The following is a 16808-nucleotide window of genomic DNA, read 5'->3' as shown; positions in this document are numbered from 1 at the left end:
ACAGAGGTGTACTATTTGTTTTGGTGTTATTTTGTTACGGTAATCACACCAGGTTCGCAGTGTTGGCCAAACAAAACAGTTCGATGTTTTGAATTTCGCTCTTGTGATACGTCGATGTTTGCTTAGTTCGGTGTTCATGTGTTGACATTTATGTATTTGATGAAACAGTGTTTCCTTCTTTTGATATAGACCCACTCCACCAGTTCTACACCAGGGACTCATTCCACAGCCTGGAGTACAGATGATTTTCCTTCCAGTGGGCAGGGAAGTTCCTCTATGCTTTTCCTCCTCTGTTTTTTCTTCCAAAAATTATTTTCAATGCACAAAAGGAAGCACCCAAACTCCTTTTACTGGCACCATTTTGGCCAAGGCAGCATTGGTCTCTCCTGCTATTTCACATGACAAATGGAAATTACAGGAGAATTCCTCATCAACCAGACTTGATAACTCAGTGAAAAGGGTTGCTGCTCCACCAAAATCTTCCATCTCTCAACCTAACCCTATGGATGATAGGATTTTAATTCCTCAACCTCTTCTCTGAAGAGGCTGTCCAAGTTTTACAAGAGGCCAGGAGACACACTACTAGAAAATCGTACACAGCTAAGTGGAAAAGGTTTTCCTCTGCTAGAAGAGTTTCCGAGTTACAAGCTCTCATGGCCATCCTCTTTTTTCACAAGGAGACAGTGACTCTGAGGGCTAATCCATCCTTCATGCTTAAGGTAGTGAACGAGCTGTCCCTCGATCACACTGTTCATCCTCCCACTTTCTTTCCCAATCCAAAAAAGTAGGGTGACATTCACAGGCAGCTCAGATTTCATCTGGCCAAAACTAAATCCTTCAAAAAGACTGACCAGCTAGTTGTATCATTTATTAGCCATTAGCTGGCTTCCTCTGGGGCATTTCACAAAGGAGTAGACTCCAGGTCTATCTTAGAGACTGACAATTGGTCCTCTGTACACACGTTTAACAAACACTACAAATTGATGCTTTCTCCAGATCCAGGGCAGCCTTTGCTCTTTCATTTCTGTTCGGACTGCTTGACAACTCTTCTACTCAGTAGCCAACCACTCTTCTCTCCTCTTTCAGTTCTGGGAATCACCCATATGTCAGGAATGCTGCAATAGTGATTTCAGTCAGGACATAGTACAGTTGTGTAAGACCTTACCATAACAGTAGATGTCCTACTGATCACTGTTGCAGTATTCCATCCCACCCTCCACCCCCTCTTCTCTACCTGACTTCAGCCTTCATATTCCTCTCCCTCTTTGCTTTAACCTCTGCTCTGTTACATGGGAATGGGAGAGGTTTTTAACATATTTGAGCTGCACTCTTCCCAACTAACTGTTCTCCTCTCTCAGTTGTCTCCAAGCCACCGGCTTGAAGATATTCTGAGGATCCACACTCAGCTCATACATCTCTCTGTATACTTCAACAAGTATGACCTTAGGTTATGCATTGGACATATGACCTAGGGAAGGCAGAGCATTGATAGCCCAGCCGGACATTAGGGGTGACAACGCATATGTCGGGAATAGTGTAACAGTGATCAGTAGGACATCTACTGTTATGATAAGTTCTTACACAACTGTACTTTTGGGGATGAAAGTAAAACAAGTAGATAAATGGAATAAAGTGTTATTTCTGACAATATGGAGTTTGTAGAGCAGAAAATGTGATGCAGTGTTGCATAATAAAAGAGGTTGAAAAGGTGATACCAAAATAAAGACAAGCTGTGGTAAAATGGATGGGAAGGGAAGGGGTAGGTAAATAGATGACATAAGAGTTGTTAGCATAAATGTGTATATTTGAGTTAAGTGTACTGTATGTAAAACCAGGTAAATCATTAAAGGCCCTACTCTTTTCAGTAGTTACTTTTGGATCTTTTACCTCCACCTGAGGGACCACCAACTCAAAGCACCTGGTGTTGGAATAGAAATCTGTCTTCCAGCTTTCTGTCATGAAAGGTGGGTGAGTTACTTGCTGAGCCACCACCACTGTTCATCCACCCAGAGCATAAGGAACAGGCAGAACAGGTTGCAGTGTTATGAAGAGGGTGTTCATTCATCCAAGGCACAGGAATGACAGGCAAGCTCAGTTACAGTCCTGCCTTGTTGGTTTCTGCACACTGCTACATATGCACACAGACAGCAGGACAGGCTACAAGGTCTGAGGTGGCCTCAAGTACTATGGTTGCACTCCGTGCTATGTGCATAGGTGCAAGGGGAATCATACATGGCTCACTGGTCCACTGCTGCCATAACATTACACAGTGTGAGAGTAGTTGTCTTATAGCAGCATATCAGACTGTGACCAACATAGTGATCTTTGGGACAGTGATGAGGAAATTCTGGCTGACATGAACTATCCTGCATATCCACAGTGATCCACATGTAAGCCCACAAGTGGATATGACTTGTCATGGGACTAAATGAATGGCGGCGGCTGTAGAAGTTCACTGCACTGGAGACTGAGGTGCTACTGTAGTCCCTGTGCCATATGGCAGGCTGTAAGTTTAAGTGAGAGTTAAGACAGCAAGTGTTCTTCTCTCTTTTTTTAATTTCTCCAAGTGTTTCTGAATGTTGATCCTCTGATCTTTAAGAACCAGAAGACTTGGACATGACAAAGAAACCAGACGATATGTATGTGTCCATATACTGTGTATATTCTTGTTATGTAGCAGTCTGTGTGCTGCAGGGTGGTGAGTAAGTTATCTGTATGCATTCACAGGTTCCACTGAAGATTATCCAGCACAACAAGCTGGTACATGCGTGGGTCTCTAGAGGCTTCCATGTATCTGACAGGCCTCTGTGGTTTACACACAGATGTCACTGTGTAGAGGCATCTGGATGGCCATCACTGCTATGACTTCAGAATATTCTGCGACCTGGGTATACACTTGGCATCAAAACTGCCATTTTGTAAAGAAACCTAGTGCCTGGAGTGGACACCCCTGCTGAAGGCAGTGGCACTCCACTTGGCATCCATTAGTTCATCCATGTGGCTGTAGGGAATTGGCTGCCACGGTCATACTAGGGAAAGATGCACACTGTGGGAGCGCATACCAGGTTAACAAAGATGGCATACACCATTTCTGAGATGGCTACACTGTCCATGGCTGCCTCTACCCTAGCTGTAAATGCTCACCTGAATGTGGCTGATAGTCATCTGGCTCCACTATGGCTTCTTTCTGGGCTGCGGATGCTCTGAGGCTCTGAGAGACATGGGCAAACCTTGTCTGGATGTATTTTGGGCACATCCCACTAGACACTCCACACATGGCCCACCAGTTCAATCCCAGCTCACTCCCCTATAGCCTAACTATGTGTCACACCTACCAATGCATGAACATAGTGCAATGTACTCCATCATTCTGCCAGACAACCACAGTGCATGTGAAGATTATGTTCCTGCATACACGCCCAATGTGCTATGCTGTCACTAAACCAAGTGCCTCCGAACTTGTCACTGTATAGCCACATGGTTTCCCAAGACAGCATTCCACTTTCAGAAGCTCCACTGCATCACTGACAAAAGTGATCCCAGACACCTCGCAGCTCCCAAGCTGTGTGCAGTTCCTACAGACATGATCTATGACTGTTTCGCCTGTGCTGGCTTTGCTGTGCCCTTTCATTGTGCACTCCATCAGTGCAGATCATGATGACTGTGTCCTGTCCATCCCAGTGACTAATGTGGGTATAGTAATGTCTGATGTGCAGCATGTTCATTCAGTGCACTGTGATGCATAGCTGTGGATGTATAAGTGCATGCATTGTTTTTTTGCTATATTTGTCTTGTCATAGCTGTGGACTAGACATAATCTCGTTGCCAGTACCATGACACATTGTACCCACCCATGCCTTGTATGAAGACCTGCTGCAGTCAGTTCCTCCAGCAACTTCTCATCCAGATGCTTCACTACTGCTAAAACTGGTATGTATGCCACTGCTATGGGCTTCCTTTGCTCCAACTGTTTTCATAAAACAATTTTGTGTAGCATAACCTAGACTACAAATTTATTGTTACAGGTCTCCAGAGCATACTGCAGTTTGCCACCAGATGCATACAGGCAGCAAAAGCAAGACTCAGCACATCAAACATCCATTTGGTGATGTTTTGTGTCTGTGCCACTATGGTGTTGTATACCATCTCTGCCACAGTCTGGGGGCTGCAGATGAGAGTCATCAGTCACAGCTCAAAGGCATGTCCAGCATCACCTATAGTATAAAACAACAAACACCATTATGACTGTGATGATGTCTACGTTTATGGGACTGGACCTTCCTGTCATATCTGGGTGACAGTGAGTGGGTGCATCTGCCAACTAGATGACTGTAGAACATCCCACTTCATGAAATGATGGTATAAGTTGAACTTGTGCCAAATGTAGGAACTATTGGAACTGCTAGATGGCTCACAGACACAGGGTCACAGTACCCTGTGTACTGCCTAGCACCTGATAGCTGATAGATTGGGAGTGCTTCTGGTTGATGCACTAATCACCACATGATGTGGGTGGTGCCTAAATGTGATGTGAGTGCACTCATTGGCCCTCAGGACCTCAGAGAAATGGGCTACATCATAGAATTCCTGTATGTGTTCCTCCAGTTGCAGTTCTCCTTGTCATATCTGCTTTTACCAACAGAGTGAACTCATATATGCTTATTGTTGAATGCCACTGTGTTCAAGTGCAGGAAATACTGATGCTAGGAATTTTGACTTTTCATGTGGTGTGTAAGGATATACTGTAAGTTTTGGCATTAGCCTTCTGTCTCAGCTAATAACACCTCAGGTTTTGTACCGTTTGAATGCACAACAGCAACATTTATTCTCTTCTTAAGGGAGGACCCTCCACAGTCTGATGAGCCTCATATACAAAGCCATACAAAGAATTATTTTAATTAGTAAGGAGATAGGGAACCTCCAAACACTGGACCCATCTCAGTTTGGATTACTGAAAATCTGGCCATGTTTACTCAACCTGCAGAACTTTTTTGAAAAGGTCACCAAAGCTATGGATGAGGGTAAAATAGTACACACCACCTGCCTAGACCTTGCTAAGACTTTTGACACAATCCCCTACTCAAGCATAAGTGAACCTGTATGTCACCTGCTGGATTTTCCAGTTGGCTCTCAAATAGTATGCGGGAGATCAAAAGACCAGTCACCAGTGGAGTCCCTCAGGGCTTAGTCCTGGGACCTCTCTTGTTTGGCATCTACTTCTTGGAAGTTAAAGCCAATACTAATGGGCTCTGGCTGACCAAGTTTGTAGATGACTGTAAGCTGGGTGCAGTTATTGAATACCCAAAAGACTTAGCCATCCTGCAGGAAAGCTTATCCTAAACAAATAACTGGTACCAGAGTCATGGTCTAAAGCTAAATGTCAAAAAATGCATTATCATATTCTGTGGGAAGTCATTTTCTCCAAGGAAATACCACTTTAATGATAGGCCCATAAGAGTTGACACAGTCGTTCTGGATCTGGGAACATATGTGGACAGTGACCTAACATTCAACCAATGTGTGTTGACTACATACCTCTCAATTGTACATCATTATGAAGGAAATTCCTCATTTTGAGTCTTAACATGTCCATGTGCCAGAGTGTTCCACATTGAAAGAACCCGTCACACATTCAGTGCTAACAATTTTTCTAATATTGAAACTTTTTCATTGTAAACTGTTTTTATGTTTTTTTCTGATAATTAAATCTTTAGTCATAACTTGTGTTACTTGAAGTTGTCTTACTCTCAAGCAATGTGTATGTAGTGTAAATTGTTTTGCTTCCTTTTTTCTTTTTGAAAATGTACTATTGTATTCTTACTCCTATTACTACTCCTATTACTACTCCTATTATTATTACTCCTATTGTAAGCTTACTCCTCCCATCACTGAATCTCCCTACTCAAACTAGGGTCTGTATCACATAGTCAAAGTTCCATAACTCCGAACACCTAATGGTCAAACCATTATGTTTGAAGTTACAGAACTTCGACTACTGAAAAAAAAACAACAAAAAAAAAAACAACGGACAACAAAACAAATTGTTGTAAGCAGGGGGGGTAAGCCCCCCTGCACCCCCCACATCCCCCACTACTTAAATATACCAACTCCAAGATTGCACCACATTGAACTGAATGGAAACATCTGCTTATGGAGATTTCCATTCAGATGCTCAAACTTTTACAAATTTGACCCTATGGTCTCGACCATATGTGGTTCGAGCTTGTAAAAGTTTGACTACGTGACAGGAACCCCTCAAACTAAAATGGCTCGAACTTCCCCATTACCTAACTGACTTGCAGTTAACCACAGCTCACAGTATCATTACCAAACCTTCCAATTGCCCATCCCTCACCTCCCTGTTTACTCTCCATAAGCCCTCCCGACAACTCAGATCTGAAAATCAATTCCTTCTAAAACTGCAAATACCCAATCTAGCAGTTGGCCACTCTCTCTACTCATGTACTGTTGCTAAAACTTGGAATTCACTACCCAGCTCTAGCAGAACTATTTCCAATCACATATTCTTCAAAAAGTCTCTAAAGCAGCATCTCTCAGCCTTATGGCAATGTATATTTGGCTACGACTACAGAGCATCTTTACCCACCTGATCTCACTAACTTTTTTCTCCCCTCTGCTTAACAGTTATGCAACTATCTCTTGCTGTCTTCAGTCTACAGTATCCGTAGCAGATGATATCTTGTACTTTGTATATTTTGTATATAATGTATACTGCCTTTATTATTCTAGCTAGAAATTTATGATAAGATTGTATGTCAGTTTTTTTTTTTTTGTTATCTGTCTATGCAGAAAATGTGATTGTATTTACATTTCCTTTGTATGTGGAGCCTTTCTCCCCGGGCCTCCACTGAAAATGGACACTTTTTGGCCCAGTGCACCATCCTGGTAAACAAATGCAAATAAATAAAAATAAATAAAATACTCAGCTTATAAAATGCTTCTATTTATTGTAATATATTCTGTAATTTCAATTATATGAAATAAATTATTTTGAGTAAAAATGAATCCTTGCTAAATAACACTGACTCATATTAATTAATTATTATTAAGCAAAAGAAAATTTTCGAAGTATAAAAGAAGACATTTTAACAATTCTGTGAGCTTCCAAATTGAAGTTGCTAGTAAGCCATTAGCCACACTTTGCCCATTTGTTCCACATTATGAGAGGCAGTGTCCCACATTTTGGGGATGGGAGGTTAAGAGTTATGGTCAGTGTGGTGGGGAAATCCCTCTATATTGTACAGGATTGGTTCCAGGGATGTCATTGTTCTCCTTTACACAGCACTCATAAGGGAAGTCATTAAGTGTAACACCCACACTCAGCACTCATAAGGGCAATCATTAAGTGTAACACCCACACTCAGTACTCATAAGGGAAGTCATTAAGTGTAACACCCACACTCAGCACTCATAAGGGCAGTCATTAAGTGTAACACCTACTTTGCCATGTACTAGACTTAAACAATTTGCCCTATATGGACCGCCTCAAATCCCTTTTGCCATACTTAGTCTCTTTCAGACTGCTTAGAAGTAACCTGTGTCTGGCATACAAAGCATCCTCAGACCCAATACTGGTGGGCCTACTACCTACACATCAGGAAGTCAAACATAATCAGAAATACTCATTACAGAATCCGAACCTGTTCTGCAACATCAACAAAGTGGTTTGGGCGGCAGGTGTATCTGAGAGAGGATACCATAGCTCTGCAACCCACTCCCCATCCATGTTAAACAAAGCACACCCTTATCCAAATTCAAGCTAAAACTTGAATCTGTGGGTAGGTAATAGGTAATTTACCCAAAGTCCTCCCTCCTATACTACTAACGTATCCTAAGTGATTTAATCCATAACTGGTGACTTTCCAAATATCTGTGGTATGATCCTAGTGACTACCACATAGAAATATAGTTCATGAATTGGTAAGGTTAATCTGAACAGTAAACAAAACAGGTCATTCCAAGCACCAAAAGGGAAATTTGGCTATGCTTAAAATAGCCCACAAGGGCAGTTAGCCTACTAACCTGTAAACCTGTAAGAAAGATAAAAAAAAATATGTGACTTTAAACATGCACTTGGTTTTTCCCACATGATATCTCAGGTGGCAGTGAATATCCATGCACTATGGCAAGTACTCTCAAGGATTAGAGTAAGATAAAAAGAGGCAAATGTGTGCACTGATTTAACTCTGAATCAGTGTACAGTTTTAAGTGTAAAAGTAGGACTGGTTCTAACAGAAACTGTCATTCTGAGAAGCAGATAAATTGCTTAAATAGAAAAAACATGATGTTCAGAAATCCTAGCTGAAGTAATGAGTACCAAGAAAAGTGCCTTCCAAGTAAGGAACTTTGTCTGCTGTACTAGGAAGCTTAAAGGGAGACTTAGTAAATGTTTTCCAGAACAAAGTACCCGAGTCCCAAGGAGGTACTAGATCTCTCAGTGGAGGCCTCGACAAAAAGATGCCTCTAAGGAAGACTCTGCATATTTTCAATGAATGGAATGTTGCTCTTCATGAAAGTTAATAACATTCAAATGCACTCTAAAGGATTAGTAACTTAAACTGGTTTTAGAAATATCTTTAAGGTACTCTGTGACTGAAAGAATAGAAGTGGGAAAAGTATCTGAGCGCTTGGAGCTAGCCTACACCAAAAGAAGTGCCCATTTGTTCCTATGTTTTCTTAATTTTGAGCTTTTGAGAAGAAGAGAGTATTCTGACTATTGTACCAAAAAAGGAAGAATTACACCAATTGTTCACATTGGCAGTTGCACATAACACTTCTTTAGAAATATAAAGATAGTCCTAAAATCAAATGTTTCCTACCAAAACAGCATATTTCAGATAAAAAAAACACTAATTTCCTTAGAAAAATATATAGTGGAAGGGTTTCCCCAACAGGCGACTTTTCTGTCCGTCCTTGAAGGATCTCAGTTTGACTGGAAGTTCCACAAGGCCCACCAAAGGAATGCTCTTGGGCAGCAAAGGTAATTTGTGTTCCAACTGTATAACTGGAGCTCCTGTCTAGCTCCTGACAGTTGGAATGCATGGAAGGCATCCATTCTTTGAAAAGCTGAGCACTTATGAAGGGCAGAACCCCAGTAAAGCTTAGGCTGCTGCAACAGTGATCTGATTACTTATGTAATGTAAATACAACTTTGGATGTAAAGTTGCTTTGCCCCCGCCCGTGCCACTTTACTCATTTGCTAATTCTAACCCTAATCTTGGTGTTGCCTCTGACCCCAACCCTTCACATTACCTTATGAAAAGCTCTTTCCTTAACAATATCAATACACAAGATACGTAGACACACACCTCTTATAAGCACATAAACACACATTGCTACATCTAGGTCTTACCTAGCACTTTCTCTAACCCTAACCTGCATACACTCACACACTTTGCTTTTATTTTATTATTTTATTTTACATTTATTGACCAACGTAGTACACTGATCACAACTGACCATTTGTAAATACTGCCCAGCAAAACTCTCAACTGTCCAGATTTTCACAGAATGTCAAGATTTTTGCCTCATATTTTTGGTCTGTTTCTCCTAAAATTTGTAGTTCTCTGACCAAATCACGGAGGATTGAAGTTACTAAATAATGACATACATTTGAGATCACTGAGGATTGAAGTCATTAAATAATGACATACGTTTGAGACCACTGAGGATTGAAGTTACTAAATAATGACATACGTTTTAGATCACTGTGGATTGAAGTTACTAAATAATGACATACGTTTGCGTTGCAGACTCCACATCCTTCAGAAAAATGCAAGCTAACACAAATCCTGTTATTCTAGTAACTTTCTAAGTTTATAAGAACAGTCTTTCCCTATTTCTGAGCTTTTCCCCTCATTTTCAGCTTTGTCTAGATTTCTTGTACAAAGAGGTTGCTGCTCAGGTGAAATAATGTACAATGAAGAAAAAGTGGAACAGAGAGGCAGCATGATGTTTATATCAAAAACAGAAAGGAAAGTAACAATATGTAACAAAAACTGTACAAAACCTGTATGGAGACTAAGGTTGAACAATGTTGTCAGTGTTGTGGCTAAATCGTGCTTCATGCTCTTCTGTATGCAGTCAAGGATACTGTCAGGACCCATCAGTGCTATATTTTTCTTTAAAGATTGTTTTCAGAAAGTCGATCTTGTGTGATAGGTGGGAGTGAATCTGTTTTGGTTATTTCATGCAGATTAGACACAGGGGCATACAGGGAGTGAGGAGTAACGTTTGAGCTGAATTTGTCAGCCAGTAGGTTAGCTAGATCTTTAGTTTCTGTGAAGGTAATAGTGTTCACAATTAGCTCAGTGCATTGCTACATTGCGGTACTGAGATTACAAACATAACTAAAAAAAGACTTATGGTTTTCTTTAGCTTTGGTGGCTATTTTCTTATATTTGGCTTTGGTGGATTTGATTAAGCACCTGAATTGTTTAATTTAATGAAGAGGGCTCTATCTTTTTGGGCATTTATTACTTGCCTTACTTTTGGATAGCATTCTCTTCCTTTTGTTATGCAGTTTGATTATATTGTAGTTACATGCGTGAATGGGTGTGCCTTCTTTGAAGGTTGGGCATCAGGCTGGCACCTCGGCACCCTAAAAATCCACTGGCAATCATTAGCGGACTGGAGTTCCACTGTGGCGACCCCTAACCGGGAAAAGATGAAAGACATTAGTTGTATGGGGGGTGGGGGTTTGGCAGGTTGTTTCTAGGGCTTGCATTGCGCTTCTTTCTACAGGTGACAAGATGCTTCAGTGCAGCTGTTTACATGCTGGTACAGTTTGGTTGTGTATGCCTTCATGTATTTCACAGTTTTCTGGGGTTGATGGGGGTTTGAAGCACACCAATGAGTCAATTAAGAGTAGATAGTTTGTCTTAGAAAAGTTTCTAAATGAGCCATGGGTAGAAGGAACCTCTGATTTCAATTTTATTTTAAAGGAGACAGCTTTATGGTTGGACCTAACAAGGGATGACAATATTTAAGTGATGGTGTAAAATACCCCCATATTAGAAAGGACAAGGTATAAGATGTTGTTCCTCCAAGTGACTCTTTGACTAATTGTTCCATGGTGTTTGTATTTTAAAGCCCAGAAATCTCTGTGGTTGTGCACTTGTAGATGTAGGTTTCTCAGTCTGTAGCTGGGTAGTTAAAATCACCTAGGTTTAATAATGAGAGACTTCAGTTCTTGTAGACAGGCATTTTGGTTTTCTTGGGTCATAGAAGGAATTCTGTATCTAGAGAATATATGGTATGGGACTTTTCTCATGGTGATTTGGACATGACAAACCTTTACCAGTCTTTATGTGAGTCTTTCTTGAATGAAGATTGAGAAACCTCCATATTAGTGTTGAAGGCATTATGGCCCTGTACAGATGGAGTAGCCTCCACCATTTTAGACACTGTATAAACCTGAGGAAGCGTGCCTGGATGCACGTGAAAGCGCTTGTTTTTCTAGAATAAATCAGTTTTATTTTCATCATGGTGGTCTCTACCTGGTTGTTTTATCGATTGTTTATGGTTCTTCGGCTAGAGACCTTTGAATGGTAGCATTTCTCATTTATGTACTACATTTTAGACACTGCACATACATTTACATTCTCCAGGATGAGGAGGGCTTGTAGGGAGCAGAGTGTTTTGTTTATGCTCTTAGCATTGCTTAGAAAAACCTTTATATATTATTTGCTTGTTTTGTTATGTTAGTAGGTTTATCTGGTTGGTCTTGCCTAAAAAAGGCACTATGAGGTGAAGAATGTCTCTGCTAATTTTAGAAAACCTAGGTGCACCCCATTCCTGGTGAAGAAGCAGCTTTGTCTGTTGATCATGTCTTCCCAGGCTGACAGATATTGGATCCCCTTTGAAAGACACCAAAAACAGTGCTAATTGTTAAAGTCAGTTATTTTTGTTTATATTGTGGCATAATTCTTGGAGAAGGTAGAATGCTGCTCAGTGCTATTGTCTTGCCTGCCTGGGGCACGTAGTCCAAGAGCTCCATCATACATCTCATCATGTAGTGTAAGGAGTTATGTCTAAAGTCAATGACATCCCCATCTGCTGTGACAGAGTAATACCTGTACCTTTTGTTTAAGAACTTGAAAGCAAGAGTGATTTGTCAGATCCTAAAACCAGACAAACAACTAACCATCACTCCTTCCTTATTCAGCATGGTAAGAGGTATGTATTACAGTGGAGTCACCAATAACTAGAATGCTTGGTTGAACAGATGCTTGCCTCAGCATCCATTACCTTTACCTCCAGTGGTGTTTTTTATATTATATATATATATATATATATATATATATATATATATATATATGCATTTCTCACACAATGTATTGCGTTGTTTGAGTAGTAGACGATTGTCAGTTAGCATGAAACAATTGCTACATTGTCTGAAGATACTTACCTCAGTTAGGTGGGTTGCAGAAATTGTAAGAGAATGCTGGTCCATGGTTTCAACAGGAAGGACACAAAGACTGGGATGATTATAGCCACTTAGAGCTGTAGCAAAACATGCAACAAAGGCACAGGGTGTTCCTGAGTTTTATGGGCTGGGGATACAGATTTCCTAGTATGATTTAGCTACAGTACCAGGTATGTTAACTTGAACCTGGAGCAGGTTAGTGAAGCCTCTGACTTAAATTTTGTAACTTATGAAGAGTTAGCAGGTTCCTTGTAGGAAAGAAAGACTCCAGCTCTGACAACCCACAATACAGTGAGTCCAGGGACAGCAGTGCAATGGGCACAGCTCAGCACAGCTTTTTTTTCTCCCTTTTTAATGAAAAATGCTGTTTGGAGTACCTGAAGGATGCCAAGATCAGCATAGCTTGTGTCTGTCAGTTAAGGGATTTCCAAACCTCTCAGAGTCTTCAGTAAAAAACTCTTGAGTAAGCACATTTCAGCACAAGTTATAGAAAACAGACTGGAGAGTAAACCAATCAAAAAATAGCCAATAAATTAACCAGTGCAGAACCTGCATCAGTTCAGAGGTCTGTCAGCATTTTGAATCTAGTTACAGGTCAAGGGTCCTAGGTAGCCTAGGAACTTGGGATTTTTTTTCATAGGTTCTTATTTAAGTAATAGACTACGTGGGTAGTGTGACAGCGGTGAGGTCTGAGGTGGGAGTGACGGTTGCATTTAAGGTGGAGGTGGGGTTACATCAAGGATCAGCTCTGAGCCCTTTCTTATTTGCAATGGTGATGGGCAGGTTGACAGACGAGATCAGTCAGGAGTCCCCGTGGACTATGATGTTTGCAGATGACATTGTGATCTGTAGTGAGAGTAGGGAACAGATGGAGGAGACCCTGGAGAGATGGGGATATGCTCTAGAGAGAAGAGGAATGAAGGTCAGCAGGACTAAGACAGAATATATGTGTGTGAATGAGAGGGAGGATAGAGGAATGGTGAAGATGCAAGGAGTAGAGGTGGCGAAGGTGGATGAGTTTAAATACTTGGGGTCAATAGTTCAGAGTAACGGTGAGTGTGGAAGAGAGGTGAAGAAGAGAGTACAGGCAGGATGGAGTGGGTGGAGAAGAGTGTCAGGAGTGATTTGTGACAGACGACTACCTGTGAGAGTGAATGGGAATGTCTAGAAGAGGGTAGTGAGACCAGCTATGTTATATGGGTTGGAGACAGTGGCATTGACAAAAAGGCAGGAGTTGGAGCTGGATGTGGCAGAGTTAAAGATGTTAAGATTTACACTGGGTGTGACGAGGTTGGACAGGATTAGGAATAAATATATTAGAGGGTCAGCCCAGGTTGGAAGGTTTGGAGACAAAGCCAGAGAGGCAAGATTACATTGGTTTGGACATGTGCTAAGGAGGGATGCTGAGTATATTTGGAAAAAGTTGCTAAGGATGAAGCTACCAGGTAACAGGAAAAGAGGAAGGCCTAAGATAAGGTTTATGGATGTGGTAAGAGAGGACATGCAGGTGGTTGGTGTGACAGAGCAAGATGCAGAGGACAGGAAGAAATGGAAACAGGTGATCCGCTGTGGCGACCCCTAACGGGACAGCCGAAAGAAGATGATGATGATATTTAAGTAATAGACTAGCTGCCTTTGTGGGCTATTTTCAGCCTAACCAGTTTTCCTTTTGGTGCTTGAATTAACTTTCTCCATTTGTTGTTATATTGGCCTTACCCATCCTATGGTTGATTATTATGTATTACTGCTAATGTGAACAACTCAGATCATACCATAGATAATTTAAATAAATTAAAGTGAATAAAATATTGTTTAACATTGGAGGCATGGGAGGAGTGTGTGATTACTGTAACAAGTAGGAGGGTGTAGCAGGGAGAGTAATACTTAGTAGCTGCGGAGAGTTGGTCTGTAACAATGTAATAATCATGAGACACACAGTAAGTCTATGAGTGCATCTATCTTTAAACAGGCAAATAGTACACAGAACAACTAAGCTTACAACAGAATTGCAGTTTATGCAGTTGAACAAATACAAATCCAACAGCAAAAATCACAGTACTGCACTGTTGTGACTATGGCACCAGACCAGGCAGAATTTGCTTGTGAATGTAATTATGACAAAAAGCAATATAAAGTTGAAAAGTGCACAGATGAGACACAGATCCTACAGTAAATCACTGTAGTACCACTGTTGCAAAAAGATCTACTAGACTACAGCACAAACTAAGGCAGAAATTACAAGGAAATGTAGTTATGACAAAAAAAGCAACAAAGTTTTATAAATGTGTAAATGATGCACAGATCACGTAGTAAAACACAATACTCCCACTATTGTGTATAAAACTACAAGAGTACACCAGTAGTCCAGGCAGCAAGTACAAGTGCTTTTTTAGACTTAAAATGTGTAAAATGAATGAATGTATAAAAAAAACATTATCCTATAACCTGTGATGAAATGTGCATAACATGTTCAATGCAGACCACCTCAAGGCCCTATCCCTGTATTCTGTCTCCTACAGGCTGTAGAGGAGAGATCTATGCCTAGTATACAAGTCATTGTCAGACCCTACTCTGATGGACCTCCTGCATATCTGAAAAACAAACAGCACCAGAATTACCTGTTCTAAAGCCTTAAACCCTACCTGTGATATAAGTAGGACCTGCTGGAGAGAGAGGTATGTATCCTAAGGACTATTCCTTTTCTGGAACAGGCTTACCATCCATGTGAAGGACAGTTCCTCCCTGACCCAATTCAAGTGTGATTTGGACTACTGGATGGGGAACAGGAAATTCTTTTGGCACCTGTGTCTCTAATGGACACAGACAACCTGTAAATGGTTCATCTCCCAAGCCCATGCTTGTAAATGTTTGATTTCCCAAGCCCCTGCTTACACTTATCAAGGTTAACAGAATGTTTCCAAGATTTGGGATGCACAGCTAGGCTTAAAAAGGCCCTTATGGTCATTAGCCTAGTAAACACCTATGAACCTATAAAAGGTGTTGCCAAAATAGATAGATATGGGTCAGGTTGGTTTTGTGGAGAGGAGGCAATCATTTGACAGAATTAACAGAACAGTGGAGATCCAGAGGAAAGCAGAACATGAAAAAATATATGAAGGATATATGAAGGATTGGAGGCAAAAATTAAAGAGGGAAGATTCCTCTTTGATAAGTTGTGTTTGAACAGATGAACCATCTGGAGTGTTCTCTTTCCTGTTTGCCCTTTGCTATTTGCGTTATGTTTAGAGCAGTTGGCAAAGAAGTTAAGAGATTCAAAAATTCAAGGATGTAATTAATATGGTAATCAGGAAAAGTGGGCCTTATCTGCAGATTATATTATTTTGAACCTGATGAATACCCAAAATGACATCTCAGTATTGTGTGACTATTTGAAACACAGATGTTCATCGTGCATACAGCTGCAGTCATAACAGATGGGTTCTCCTGCCGTCAGGTGGGTCCTCGGTCGGCCGAATTCCAAAGTCTAGGTCCGGCGTCAGTTGTCGTCACTTTCTCCCTGACGTCAGTGTGACAGGGGTATAAAAGAACCAGCCAACGACATTTTCTTCAGTCGTTTTTGCCGCGCGGTGCCCAAAGCAGAAGCAGTTCGCAAGTTCCGGTCGGCCAGCTCCTGAGATTACAAAAAAATTTGGAATCGAAGTCTTCTTAAAAGCTAAGTACCCCGTTGGGGAAACTTTTTCTTGCCTCAGACCGATGTCAGACAAAGTTAATAATTGTATTTCTTGTGGGAAGCAAATACCGCATAAGGATTTCCATTCCCTCTGTATACCTTGTTTAGGCCCAGACCACAATGTCTCGGTCTGTCGTTTTTGTGCTACATTCAACAAAGGCACTATTAAGCGTCGGGCAGAGTTCGCCCAGCATTATTTTGGGAAAGCATTTAACTATACTATGTCGTCGGATACTCCAACTCCGGTTTTGTCTAAAAAATGCAAAGACAAGGACCGACACTCGAGGTCCGCTGCCTCTACCGACACCACACCAAAGCCGACTACACGTGGTCCGGTTCTCAGCGAGGCACCTACGCAGCCCCTGATTACCGACAACACATCTTTGGCGGTATCTCCTGTACCCGAGGTCACAGGCTCCTCGGCCCACACCCTGACTACAGATACCGAAGCCACGCTCGGCATTGAAACACAGAATGTGGACAGGTCCGCCTCCACTCAAGGTGTCTTCAGACCTTTCTCTTCTTTCTCCATCAAGGCTTTCACCAAGTCTAAAGCTACCATGCACCCTAAGAGACCAGCTACACAGGGCCCATCTCCAGGCCCCATGCCTAAGAAACAGATGCTTAAAATGGCTGAGGATTTAATTACTCTAATCAGAGGTTCTCAGC

At 41.3% G+C, this 16808-nt stretch overlaps 1 protein-coding gene across 1 annotated transcript in view; it reads left to right on the top strand.

The window, feature by feature from the left end:
• SLC22A16 (solute carrier family 22 member 16) overlaps nt 1-16808 on the top strand; it is a 530176-nt gene that overhangs the window by 480951 nt on the left and 32417 nt on the right. The gene's annotated exons all lie outside the window — the stretch shown is intronic.

The sequence above is a fragment of the Protopterus annectens genome, chromosome 1.part0 (genome assembly GCF_019279795.1).
Source record: "Protopterus annectens isolate FY-2018-M chromosome 1.part0, PAN1.0, whole genome shotgun sequence".
In the NCBI taxonomy this organism is placed as follows: domain Eukaryota; kingdom Metazoa; phylum Chordata; order Ceratodontiformes; family Protopteridae; genus Protopterus; species Protopterus annectens.
The sequence above is the reverse complement of the archived record's forward strand: the minus strand, read 5'-3'. Positions and strand labels throughout refer to the sequence as shown.